The 14,236-nt window shown below is 42.5% G+C and overlaps 3 non-coding genes across 3 annotated transcripts; all 3 read left to right on the top strand.

Annotated features, from left to right (window-relative positions):
* Window positions 1–11,538: 11,538 nt before the first annotated feature.
* LOC130421551 (U5 spliceosomal RNA) lies at window positions 11,539–11,650 on the top strand. The gene has a single exon (XR_008906865.1). It is a non-coding gene; the product is annotated as a U5 spliceosomal RNA (small nuclear RNA).
* Window positions 11,651–11,903: 253 nt separating this feature from the next.
* trnae-uuc (transfer RNA glutamic acid (anticodon UUC)) lies at window positions 11,904–11,975 on the top strand. Its single transcript has one exon. It is a non-coding gene; the product is annotated as a tRNA-Glu (tRNA).
* Window positions 11,976–13,438: 1,463 nt separating this feature from the next.
* Window positions 13,439–13,511, top strand: trnaf-gaa (transfer RNA phenylalanine (anticodon GAA)). The gene has a single exon. It is a non-coding gene; the product is annotated as a tRNA-Phe (tRNA).
* Window positions 13,512–14,236: the final 725 nt, after the last annotated feature.

A 14,236-nucleotide genomic window follows, 5' to 3' on the forward strand; every position in this document is an offset into this window, starting at 1 on the left:
AAATTTCTAGAAAGGATGTTAAGAGACTTTTGACAAATAAGCTTTGTTCTAACCTGTTTAGCAGTCAGTGCATTAGCCTCCTCACTTCTTTGCCTCTTATTAGGGACCTCACTTAAGATTACAGTGGATGCACCTGAGCTGCAGCTTGAGTCAGTCTCAGATGCAGAAGAAAAGGAGTCAGAAAATTCTAAAGGAACAGAACAATTTGGAAACAGCACAAATATGTTGGTGATCTGCACAATTCTGGGGCAAATATACAAATATTTTATTTAGAAAACTTCACCGTCGTTTGAGAAGACAAATTTCCTTGTTCAACAAGGTCACTGAATATTTCTGCATCGACTGCTGTGTCTGTTGCATCCTTGTATGAAACTTTTGCATCGGGTGGCAAGCGAAATCTCTCGATGACTAAAAAAGATGCGATAAAACTGATAGTGCTTTCAAAGTCAACATCTTCAACCTAAAAAACTAGTTACACTAGTTACATGTACAATGTAAAAAAAAGAGTTATTTAAAAACATAATGTTTTTTTCATTAAAAAGTATAATGCTGTTGTTTTACAGATATTTGCTGTAATTTAATGTTTTACCATTAAAATTTCAGTATTTCATTGTAATTAGCAATTACATCAAAATTATGTTTTTTTAAAGGCAATTCATACTATTTTTACAGATTAAAAAATGTATTTTTACATAAAATTACTGTAAAATGTTTTATGTTTTTTAAAAGCAATTCATACTCTTTTTACATAAAATAACTGTAAATGTTTTAGATATTATTTTCCTGTTCATGACAGAAATTAAAGTAAAATGACATAAATCAGTCAATTTACAGTGTTTTAAATTTATCACCCTTCAGAATGTTCACTCCCAGGAATTACTTTCTCCGGGGTGTGATTTCTTTTTATATTCGACCAGTGATTAAAGCACATTATAGCAAAATTCAAATGCTGTTGCACTGCTTGCAACTATTTATTATTTTTATAAATTATCATTACAAATTAAAAAGTTGTTTATTTAGGGTTTTACCATGCCCTGGCAGGAAAGAAATGCCTGTGTCTCCTGGATCAAAGTTCAGAGCTTAACTTTTTGTGGTCAATGTTTCCTTCAATGATTTATTATAAAATATTATAAAACTACACATTATCAAATTTTCAGAAATTAGACAACTCCATATTCCTGACACATTTTATTCATACAAAACATTGTATTACGCCAGCATCAATCATAATTTAACAGATCATCTCTTGTTTACTGTGCTAACATGTAATGTTGAATTCTAAAACCAATAAAACCTTGGAAATTTAACATTACAACCTGTGAGTGAGGAAGAGATAAGGAAAAGACGCGTTAACCGACAAGGATGCAGAACAGTGCCAGTCGACTTTTCAGGTGCCTGCGAGGCTTTAGATTTCAGGTTTTCTCTGTAACTGCCGCTCTCATGCACATAATCCTCCTTGGGTCTGTAATGCCTTATAAGACAAGCATAGTTGCCAACTCTCGCGAGACAAATAAGCAACCTCAGCTTTAAAAACAAGCCCAAAACAAGCCCAATATAATTTGATAATTTATTTACCATCGTTCTAATTTATCATTAACTATTTTTTTTACAATAAATGAGCATGCAATATATTACGACAGCGTTTTAGTGCCAAGTATAAAAAAGAAAAAAAAGATTTCGAAAATAAAGCCGAAATGTTACGAGAATAAAGTCGAAATGTTACGAGAATTATTTCGTAACATTTCGACTTTATTCTCGTAACATTTCGACTTTATTCTCGAAATCTTGGATTTTTTTTATTTTTAACGTGGCACTAAAACGCCATCGTAATATACTTTTTGTACTTTTTGTTGTACTTTTTCCATACTTGGACCACTTTGTTGGTGCCATTGTTTTCTCAAATGTACATGTTTTATTTATGTCCATCTTAATGTCATCGCTTGGATTACAACGTCACGCGCCTGCACTTTGAATTAGATTTTTCTCCAATGAGGGGAGGAGGGGGCTGAATGTTTTGACGAAATACGTTACAGAATTGATATTACTTCATTGATTGGCAATAGGCTGGAATCTAAAAGTGTCAATCAATGCATGCAAGTAAAACGGTGACCATACATTTAAAGAAACGAAGTTGCTTGTCAAATTTTCCTAACAAGCAACAAATATTTTTAAATAAGCCCAAAAAAACGCAACACGCGACCTATGATTTTTTAACGCGACTTGATAAAAAAACAAGCCCAAAGTCGCGAATTATAAGCGGACTTGGCAACTATGAAGACAAGGTTCAAACTTACTGAAATAAGTAATGTCTCTGAAGCCCAAAGTATAGTAAAGTTAGACGTGAAGCGTATGAATCCAGTCAAACCTTGTACCAAAGTATATTCCATTTGACTGTGCAGACAGATTTGACACATGCACATAGCTTAGTTTAATTTACTACCTCTGGTGTGCACATTCCGTACAACGACGCATCTCATTGCTCATCCACCATCATTGGAGAAATCAACTAACTAGTCACAACTATTTCCCATAACAATAGCAACTGTTGCACATCCATAATTCAAAGTATCTTCGTTCAACAACATAAAACTGTCATTAATGACGTAACGCAGGTGGTGGAGTAACTTCTACAGTGATCAAATATCATAGTTTATTTACACTGACAACAGTAAAATGTTATCCTACCCACAGTTCTCAGAGATTTTAATGCAACCTGTGCAGCAAGTGATAACACAGTTTGTAATCATAAACAGTTATAATCATAAAGCACAAGTAGCCTAATTTTTACTGTTTACTACTCTTGTTATTTTTCAGGCTGTTTGACAAATTAAACTGAAGTCGCCTACATAAAATTATCTCGTATGAAATTGCTTTGTCCGTGTTGAAAAATAGGGTGGATGTAGTGAAGTATGGGGTCAACAGTCATACGGGAGAAGCACCAACATAATCTTTCCTTGTGGAATTTTGCAGATAGGCCTATGTTTTACACATGCACAAAACACCAACAAATGCATAAGAATGGTTAAACTATATATATGGCCTATAACATATTGCTACTACATATGTATGTGCATAAATGTGTGTGATTGTAACTTTTGTTGCCTATTCAGATTTCTGTATTTTGACAAAGATCAAAATATTTCCACTGAATTCACTAATTTCAAATCCATAAAACTATTTAAAATTCACACTTTTATTCAACAGCACACTTTATTCAGATGCATCTTCTTGTTTGTGTGTATGTGTGTGTGTGTGCGACACAAATTCAAATTTGCCGCCAATTCCCGCCCACAACGGCGAATGTGTCTGATTGGCCATATGTTTTAGAAGTTTGAAAAAGGACAAACGGTTACGGTTGTCAAAGACGTCTTCTCAATCTCATCTCAACTGGACGGGTTAGCCCGGGTTTTCAATTCATTTGATTTTAACCATCCTCGGATATCATGGAGCTGCATTGGCATTTTGGAATTTAGGAATGTAATGTTTTCTTCCGTTTTTTGGAACGAAGGTAAGAGTGTTTTCAATTCAATATAAAGTATGCATTTGTAACTGGTGTGAATTATTTTAATTGTTTTTTTCCCTGTATTGTATTATTTTCTTGAATTTACTGGTTATACTACTTTTTTATTTTTTATAATTAAAATGGTTTAATGAAGCTCACACAATTTTGTTCATATTATTGTTAACAAGTAAGAGAATATAACGTTAAATTAGAGGAACTTTTCTTCGGGTATTCGTTTAAGGTGGAGGGTCATCGGTGGAACGTTCTCTGGGGTTTCTCCTGCTATTGCACCTGCACGTTGCTTCTCTCATGGATGTTTCTCTGGTATGCTGTGTATCGTCTAAATGCATATTTTTTGCTCAATAAGTGTGATTTAAGTGATCGCAGCCTTTGATCGCATTGGTTGTGATGAAGTGTGTTTAATTGTAATAAGATTGTTATGAAATTCATAATGTGATTACTCATAGCTCAGTGTCTACACGAGAGAGTGAGAGAAGCCATTGCCCCGTTGATCCACTGATGATCTGTTTACAGGTATGTTGTTTGATTAGTTATGTTTTATGAAAGAAAATATCGGTTTGACTGTTATTAAATGTATTGTAGGCTACATAGTGTTTTAAGAATACATTTGAATAATTTGCGATGTGCGTGACGTGGTGAGGCCTGCACGTGGTGTGGTGCTAAATGTGTAGTGAATGTTTAATTTGGATGCTACTAATGGCATTGTAATTGTTTGTTTCATTAGTATTTTACATCATTTGAATTTGAATTAATACTTGAATGTAATCTAGTATATACAATATTGTAATATAACGTTACTTCCAATGTATTATAGACTATTGGAGTGCATTGAAGAACAATCGTAAAAAAAGAATCGTCTCTCCTCCGTTTGGATAGGTTTAGGGGTTGGGTTAGTGTAGCCAATCGGAGGAGAGCCCCTTTAGCCAATCAGAGGTGAAAAAGGCGGTACCTTCCCCTACCATCCTGGGGGAAAAAATATTCTGTGCAGGTGGGACGAGCATCGTGTGTGTGACGAGTGATGATCGGAGTTGCTGACAAGTGAAGAAGAAATGGTTCGCGTTTGTGCCATTCCGAATTGTGGCAACAGAATGCGAAAATACAAGAATTTACATTTTCTACGTCTTCCTTTCCATGACCTTGAGATTCTGCAGTTGTGTCCCTACCATCCTGGGGAGGGAAAATATCGCCACCTTACACACTGCTATTCACCTTTTTTTCCGGCTACAACTGAGTTCCCACGGGAGATGGGACTTCAGCGCGAGACTACAGCTAGCCGTCTAAAACACTCTTTAGTGAGTTTAAACAATGGCTAAGCTGCTAAACGCATCTTGTTATCATGTAAGGGCCCTGTTCATCTTGGACAGACATTTGAATTGCATTTTGTGTCTGTTAAAGGATTAGTTCACTTTTAAAAACTTTTGCTGATAATTTACTCACCCCCATGTCATCCAAGATGTCCATGTCTTTCTTTCTTCAGTCGAAAAGAAATTAAGGTTTTTGATGAAAACATTCCAGGATTTTTCTGCATATAATGGACTTCGATGGGACCCAAACGGTTCAAGGTCCAAATGACAGTTTCAGTGCAGCTTCAAAGGGCTTTAAACGATGCCAGACGATGAATAAGGGTATTATCTAGCGAAACGAGCAGTCATCTACGTTTTATAAGCACAAATGCTCGTCACCGGATGACGAAGGCAGAACCAAGAAAATCAGCGCGGGTTTCCCTGAGGGAACACTTTCGGGATAACACACGACCAGTTCCGGTTCACTATCATGGCCGACCCGAAAGGGAAACATGGGAAATTAGCGGCAGCTGCATCAGATAGGAGTTGATTATGGTTGCGATTAGGACGGGCATCAGAGTGGATATAAAAGCAGAGCTTGGATGTTTTAAAGGAGTGTTCGGGGAGAAGTGGAAGATGGAGAAGGAAGCGGGCATGGGCGCAGGCGGCCGGTGAGAGGCCGAGGCCGCGGAGAGAAGCACGTATTATGTGACGTCACGAACGCGCATCACAGAACAGAGCAAGGCGAGCATTTGTGCTTATAAAACGTAACCTTTTTTTCTTTATTTTTGAAATGACCGGTCGTTCATCGTCTGGTATCGTTTAAAGCCCTTTGAAGCTGCACTGAAACTGGCATTTGGACCTTGAACCGTTTGAGTCCCATCTTAGTCCATTATATGCAGAAAAATCCTGGAATGTTTTCATCAAAAACCCTAATTTCTTTTCGACTAAAGAAAGAAAGACATGGACATCTTGGAAGACATGGGGGTGAGCAATTTATCAGCAAAAGTTTTTTTAAAGTGAACTAATCCTTTAAAGAGCGTTTTTGTGCCTCTTATTTATATGCCCCCATAACTGCTGTTTTAGCTGAGTGGGAGCTCTGGGCATTAGCGGTAGCAGCTTTTTTTTCTATAGACCATACTCACAAAGGTATAACGATCTAGATTAACTTAAAAATTTCCTGGAGTTCTACTTTAAAGTGATAGTTCACCCTGAAATGAAAATTAGCCCATGATTTGCTCACCATCAAGTCATTCTAAGTTTATATGACCTTTCAGACGAATACAATCAGAGTTATGTTCAGAAATGTCCTGGCTCCTTCCATCATAAAAGTGCATCTATCCACGGATCTTTAAATCTCGTTCATCAAAATGAACAAGTAATTTAGTTAATTTAAACAGAATATAATTAAAATTAGGACTGCATGATATTGAAGAAAAATGTGATGACTCATTTCAATAATGCGATTATTTGATATGCGATACGATAATGATTTAAGTGTGTAAATAAAATGTAAAATTATATTTAAAAACTGAAAATGAGAAGAATGTTACACATTCTTTTTGTGAGAAGACAGCATCCCTACAGTTCTGTACGGAGCCCCTAAAGGGACGTGGTGGTGGGAAAAAATTGGGGAGATATATTATTTTCTTTTGCGTTCCCTCGCAAAGATATTTGCGTTCCCTCGCAAAGATATTTGCGTTCCTACGCGAAACTTTTGCGTTCCCTCAAGAAACTTTGCGTTCCCACGCAAAACATTTGCGTTCCCTCGCAAAGATATTTGCGTTCCCACACGAAACTTTTGCGTTCCATCGCAAAGATATTTGCGTTCCCTCTCAAAGATGTTTGCGTTCCCACACGAAGCTTTTGCGTTCCCTTTCGAGGGAACTCAACACTGCGTCATGGAATGACTCTTTGGGGAACGCCATTAGCGTGACTTGTCTGAATCGCGTGTGAAACTAACTTTCGCTTTATAGTCGCATGATGATGACGTCACTGATGACGTCATGACCACCGTGACTATCGGAAGGCATAAAAAGGAAGCGGAAGCAGTGCAAACCAGCTTCTGCCATTCAGCAAAGCGTCTGTTTGTGTGTGTGAAGGTTTCTAGTTTATCTTAAGTTATCTTAGATAGATTAGCAATATGAAACGTATGTCAAAGAAGGCATTTAAGCAATGTGTTCCTCCCTGCCCCCGTTTTATTACGGATAGGGATTCACATGAGCTTTGTGTGAAATGTTTGGGAATGGAACATGCTAAGGCAGCTCTTGAGGGAGCTGCCTGTGAACATTGCTTGTGGCTACCGCTAAAATCTCTTCTCTCACGTTTAGCAGGCAGTATTCGCAAGCCTCATGGTTCAGGTCCCGCTTCTGCCGAGGCAGTGCGGGGTCTGTAGTCATGGGGTTCGCAGATGGATATTTTGGAGGGTGAGACGACTTCGGTCCTTTCTCATCCCTCAAATCCCATTGCTTCCGGAAAGGGTTTGGGAGCCCGCATGGCGGCTTCTCCCGCCCCATCTGGAAGCTCTATGCACTGCTCTAGCTCTGAGGAGTTAGAGAGTGTTAGTGTGCAAGCAGTAGAAACTGAAGATCATGAAACTCCACTTTCCCAGGGATATGAGGAGCTATTAGAGGTTGTTACCCGGGCAGTAGCCAAGCTTAGTGTTGATTGGCCCCAAGATCAACAACAACTTAAACCTATAAGTAAATTAGATGAAAGATACTTAAAAAAACGGGTACAACCTCAACGTCGGGGGTTGCCATTCTTTCCAGATTTACATACTGAGGTTTCTAAATCATGGAAAAAGCCATTTTCTTCCAGAATTTCCACCACTGCCACTAGTTTCTCCTCAGTTATAGGAGCTAGAGAGAAAGGCTATGGCATGATGCCTAAGGTGGAAGAGTCTTTGGCCACCTACCTTTCACCTGAAGCGGCATCATCATTGAAACCTCCGACATTGCCCACCAAGCCATGCCGGATTACGTCAAATTTGGTGGGTAAGGCATATATGGCGGCAGGTCGGGCTGGCTCATGTCTGCACACTATGGGTCTTTTACAGGCATACCAGGCCGACCTGCTGGGGGACATAAAAGAGAGCGAGGTTATTGATATAGACCTGCTTAATGAACTGAAGACAGCAGCAGATCTTACTCTCCGAGCTACCAAGGAGACAGCCCAAGCTATTGGGCGCTCCATGGGAGCCCTGGTAGCTACAGAGAGGCATTTATGGTTAAATTTGTCTGGTATTAAGGAGAAGGACAAGTCTGTGCTGCTTGATGCACCATTGTCTGACCAAGGTCTCTTTGGGAATGCGGTCGACACTGTGGTCGATCGTTTTCAGGAGGCAAAGCGTCAAGCGACAGCTTTCCAAAAAATTTTACCTCGCCGTTCTTACCCTCAGGGTCCTGCAGCTCAAAGGCAGCCGCAGCCATCTACTACTAGTGCTCTACATAGGCAGCAGCAAAAACAGAGTGTTGCTACTCGTACTCCCCCTCAGGAAGCTTGGGGGTCGAGACCGCAATCCCAGAAGTTCTCCAGGCAAATCAAGCCAGATTTGAGGACAGTTATTATCTCCAATCGGAAGGCTGCTGCCAAGAGGTCCTGATGGTACCTCAGCGCTTCAAATAGCACCCATTCTGGGGGGGTGGACAAGTCCGGTTCCCCCAAGAAGGCCTCAGGAGGCCACTACGTTAACCCCGCCGCCCAGTGCGCTTCGGGGCACGTCAGTTTCCCTAGTACGGGGTCAACAGAATCTACCCATGGTAGACCCTGTAAACATGCTAATAGTTCCACTATCCCCTGCAGGTCAATTATTTCAAGGCATCGATCCGCATGCACCCGAAGCCGATGTCATCACGCTGACTCCCTTAGTACACTTCCTCCACGAGTGGAGAAAGTTGCCGAATCTGACTCCATGGCTTCTCAGCACCATAGAGAAGGGGTACAGAATTCAGTTTGCTGTCAGCCCTCCAAAGTTCAAAGGGGTGTTTTGCACCGAAGTGAGTTCCGATCGGGCTCGGGTGTTAGAACAGGAAGTACAATCTCTCTTGATGAAGGGGGCCATAGAATATGATTCCCCTCACGAGAGTCTGACAGGTTTTTACAGTCGGTACTTTATAGTTCCGAAAAAGGATGGAGGGCTCAGGCCTATTCTGGATCTGAGATATCTCAACAAATCTCTGAGGAGGTACAAGTTCAAGATGCTTACGATTCCTGTTATTGTGGCTGGAATCAGAAAAGGCGACTGGTTCACCACAATAGACCTGAAGGATGCATATTTCCACATATCCATCCTTCCTCAACACCGGAAGTTTCTCAGATTTGCTTTCGGAGGCAGAGCCTACCAATATCGAGCTCTTCCATTTGGCCTTGCTCTTTCCCCTCGCACTTTCACGAAATGCATGGATTCTGCCCTTGCTCCACTGAGACTTCAGAGGATTCGCATATTAAACTACATAGACGACTGGTTAGTGCTAGCTCAGTCTCAAGAAATGGCGGTTCGACATCGAGATGTCGTCCTCGACGATATGAAGCTTTTGGGACTGAGGCTCAATGCCAAGAAGAGCAATCTAACTCCTCAGCAGAGCATTACATTTCTTGGGGTAGTGTGGAACTCAGTCATGATGCAGGCACAGTTGTCTCCTGCACGTGTCAAGTCCATCCTGACAACAATATCCAGAATCAAGATGGGTCAGGCATACACTGTCAAGCATTTTCAGAAAATATTAGGTCTAATGGCAGCAGCATCCAACGTGATTCCTTTTGGCCTTCTGCATATGAGACCTTTACAATGGTGGCTGAAGAACAAAGGGTTTTCCCCGAGGGGCAACCCGTTTCGTATAATCAGGGTTACACGCAGATGCCTTCGTTCCCTGGCTATATGGAAAAAGACACAGTTTCTAAATCAAGGTCGAAAATTGGGAGCTCAATGTCACAGGATGACAGTGACGACGGACGCATCCCTCACAGGCTGGGGGGCAATAGTAGAAGGTCGCTCAGCCAGTGGGCTATGGACAGAGCAGCATCTCCATTTGCACATAAATTGCCTGGAGATGTTAGCTGTCATAAGAGATTTGAAGTACTTCCTCCCAGTCCTCAGGGACCATCATGTTCTAATAAGAACAGACAATACAGCCGTGGTCTCTTATATCAATCATCAAGGTGGCCTGAGGTTGCGCCCTCTCTGCAAGCTGGCGCACCAGGTTCTCCTATGGTCCCAGGAGAAGTTTCTATCTATCAGGGCGACTTACATTCCTGGAGTTCAAAATGTGGGAGCAGACATGTTGTCGAGACAAGGACTGAGGCCAGGAGAATGGAGACTTCACCCCGAAGTGGTGAAACAAATTTGGGAAAGATTTGGTCAGGCCGAAATCGACCTCTTTGCATCTCAGGAGACATCTCATTGCCCCCTGTGGTTTTCAATATTTCTTCCAGCCCCATTGGGACTGGACGCCCTGGTACAGACATGGCCGAGGCGGCGTCTGTATGCTTTTCCCCCAATCGCTTTGCTCCCGCAGGTCCTAGAGAGAGTTCGACAGGAAGGGATCAGACTCTTGTTAATAGCCCCTTATTGGCCTGCACGAGTCTGGTTCTCGGACCTTCTAATGCTCTTAGAAGGCCAGCCATGGGAGATTCCCCTCAGGCAGGACCTCCTGGTTTCACCCAAGCGGCCCGGGTTTAACTCCCGGCGTGAGAAGCCAAAGGCATCTTTTCTTTCAGTGTGTTTGCAAAGCTGTATTGTTTTAGAGTAAGACTCTGTTGAGTAAGCTCCACTGGCGGGCCTCAGCATTTTGGGGTCAGAAAACTGCAGCTGCTCGCCACAAAGCTTTCGTCCCTGGGTGGGCTTGAACCACCATCCTTTGGGTTAACATCCGAACACGCTAACCGATTGCGACATAGAAACGGTTGTCAAGGATTTTGCTTGGACAAGTCGCTAGTTTTGACTCGGAATTAAAGGGCAAAAGCGTGGCAAAACTAAATGAGCGTCATGTTCATTTTCAGAGAACCCCCTTTGGAAACAGAAGAGTGAGGAAGTTGCACTTGTTTCAAGAAAATCCCAGCACTATGTCTGCTGGACGGGGCCCCTTTAGAAAGGGCCCCTGACTGGGGTAGCCCTGGCGTCTAACGTGGGGCTCAAACCCACGACCCTGAGATTAAGAGTCTCATGCTCTACTGACAGAACATGCTGGGCATACCTTGCTGCACATAAAGGCTGACAAAGCAAAACATTGGCAGAGATGACCAACACAAGGACACTCAAGCTCCCCGTCTGGGAATCGAACCACAGTATTCCGCGTGACAGGCGAAGATGCTGTCCACTATACTAACGAGGACTGGCTTGCAATTGCGGAAATGTTTTGTGCCGAACTCCAACCGATATCTCATGGCACTCTCGTTTGAAAAGATTATTTTTTTGATATTGGATGGAGAGCATATGAACCATATCTCAACACGCTAAACAGTACCATTGTTCTGATTCAACTAGAGGCACGGAGATTGAAGATTTGTATTTTATTTCTTGGCAGATCCAGATCCTAGTACCTGTGGTCAGCAGCTAGCTTCAGGATCATCTCTTCAGAATTGGCTTTTGCAGTAATTTGTTGATGGAAGAGAACTTTGTCTCTTTGGCCCCTCCCAGAGTGAATTATCAGGTAGGAGCCTCAACCAAATATTAGCCCCTTGAACATTGCGGTGCGACATAGGAAGCACACTGGGCCGAGAGCTGGTGGGTGCAGCTTGAGTTTCTCTTGATCTACGCATAAATCTTCTGCCTTTTACGAAAGATTTCCGTAGAAGGAAAGCACCGTGAGTTTAATGTAATTTTGGTCGGCTCCGCTCACAGCAAGCCTTCGTTATTGCGCCAAGAACCAGAGCGTTTAAGAATCTGCCTCTGTCGGATTGCTTCTGCACATCGTTGTCTCCTAGCTGTTTTGGGACTCTTGGTTTCACCACGTTTGTTGCCAGTTTATTGTCAGCACCTGCTCAGATAGGTAGAAAATCTTCTGCGATGCACTTCAAATGTGTGATTGTTATTTCGCTTCGTCTGTGCTGGGAAACAGTTGAAGTGCACGTCGGCTCCAGATCGGAAGAAGACAGCGTCCCATATGGTCTAGCGGTTAGGATTCCTGGTTTTCACCCAGGCGGCCTGGGTTCAACTCCCGGTATGGGAATTTCCATTGTCTCAAATGGTTATTTTCAAATGAAAAAGCTGCTGGTTAACAGTGAGGCTCTGACGAGTCAGCTGTGTAGGAGGTCCAACAAATAGTCACTTATCTCGTTTATCAGTGTTTCTTGGCACTTTCTACATTTTAACTCCTTTGAGCAATCCAAATTCAAGTGAGCAAACAGTATTTACCTTGTATTATATTCTGCTTCCTGAGTCAACAGGAACATCAAGAAGACGAGCTGGCCAAGGAAGAAGAGGAGCTGGCCATGGAAGAAGAGGAGCTGGCCATGGAAGAAGAGGAGCATGTCCAGGAGGGAGAGCAAGACAACCTTGCACCATCATTAAGGACGAGATGCGAGCAACAGTCATTGTCCATGGCATGACAATGGCTGAAGCAGGACTAAGAGTCCGTCCAAACCTGAGTAGGTTCACCGTGGCCACCATTATCAGGGCATTCAGACAACACAACAGGTATCGTACTCTATTGCTTTCTTTGTCACAATACAATTTTACAAGCCTGTGAAAGTAGTCTATTGGTTTCAAATCAGTTGTTACTGTATTGTAAAACATGTCAATTGACAACACATGTTTCTTTCTTTAGAGTTGAAAGAATGCCATATAGAGGTGGGAGGATTGCCATATTTACCGCGGCACAAGAAACCCTCATTGTGGATATGGTTCGTGAGAACAACCTCATCACACAAAGACAAAAAGACAAAGTCATTGCCGATAATATCAACTTTGAGAGCATTGATGATGTCAGCTTGGCCACAATAGACTGAGTTCTCCGGCGCCAAAAGATGTGGATGAAACAGGTCTATAGGGTTCCCTTTGAACGCAACTCTGCTCGACACAAAGATCTACGTTACGAGTATGTGCAAGTATACATCCATGTTCACAGTGCAGTTAGTGGACATACTGTGTTACTCAGTGGCCTACATTACTTCTGGACAATACTGTGCTACCTGATTGACTGTTGTTCTGAACACCTGTGCACTTTCACATTTTCACAGAGGATATTACAGTTGGACGCGATGGCCAGACCTCATGAGTACCTCTTCCTGGATGAGGCTGCCTTCAACCTGCAGAAACGAAGGCAAAGAGGCCGTAACATCATTGGCCAAAGAGCCATCACTGAGGTTCCTGGCCAACGGGGGGGTAATATTACTCTTTGTGCGGCCATGGGTTTGGAGGGGCTTGTCCATTGGCATGCTGTTCTTGGGTCTTACAACACCCAACGTCTCCTCAGCTTCCAAGAGGAGCTAAAAGACATCCTCCTGGACCGCCAACAACACCATCCTGGGCCCGCACATCACATTTATGTGATCATTTGGGACGATGTACGCTTCCACAGAACAAACCAAATCAGAGAGTGGTTCACCACCAACAGTAACCACTTTTTAAATGTCTATCTGCCAGTCGTCGTCCGCAGACTATAATTCGCAAGTCAAGAATTCTGCAAACGTGGCCGAAAAAGCTCAGTTGGGAGAGCGTTAGACTGAAGATCTAAAGGTCCCTGGTTCGATCCCGGGTTTCGGCAAGCATCCCTCTTATTTTGCATGCGTCCCCCTTATTTTGACAATTCCCCAACAGTAATGGAGGATAACCCTTTTCAAGAAACTACAAGAAAAGGGCAAGGAAACAAACCACCTCACATATCCACACTGGTTTATTGAAAATGCAAGTTGCACAGCAAAAAAAACTTGTGGAATCTTAAGTGACAACATGATTGTCTCTGATCGTGAAATGTCCTGCATTACGTTGCTCTGGGTAAAAGCAATGCGCACACCATATGGGAGATTCTTGTCATTTGTGTCCAGGTGCCATAGCGAGGAGAGACAAGGGGCACTGAAGGCTTTTTGTGACTGAATATATGAACAGTATTCAACACGAAGACCTTTTTCTGCAAAGATGAGCCTCGACAGGTAGCATAGGGAGGGCTAAGTCGCACGAAGGAAGCTCCAAAAGGCTCTAATATGGAGAATAAGGCCGTCATTCCATCTACCTCTCGAATGCCAAGCGAGCGCTCTATCATTTAAGCAAATTCCCGCGCATTATCGGAAAAAGACGCGCATTGCTTTGGCTCAATGAAACGGGGCACACAGGGAAAATGCTTTTCCAAAGCGCCTTGAAATCACAATCGCTGCACACCGCTCGGCTCGTTGTTCTAGGGGCATGATTCTCACTTTGGGTGCGAGAGGTCCCGGGTTCAAATCCCGGACGAGCCCTGCTTTAATCGTTCCTCGTATTGTGAGGACACTCAAG

Source organism: Triplophysa dalaica, chromosome 5, assembly GCF_015846415.1.
Source record: "Triplophysa dalaica isolate WHDGS20190420 chromosome 5, ASM1584641v1, whole genome shotgun sequence".
In the NCBI taxonomy this organism is placed as follows: domain Eukaryota; kingdom Metazoa; phylum Chordata; class Actinopteri; order Cypriniformes; family Nemacheilidae; genus Triplophysa; species Triplophysa dalaica.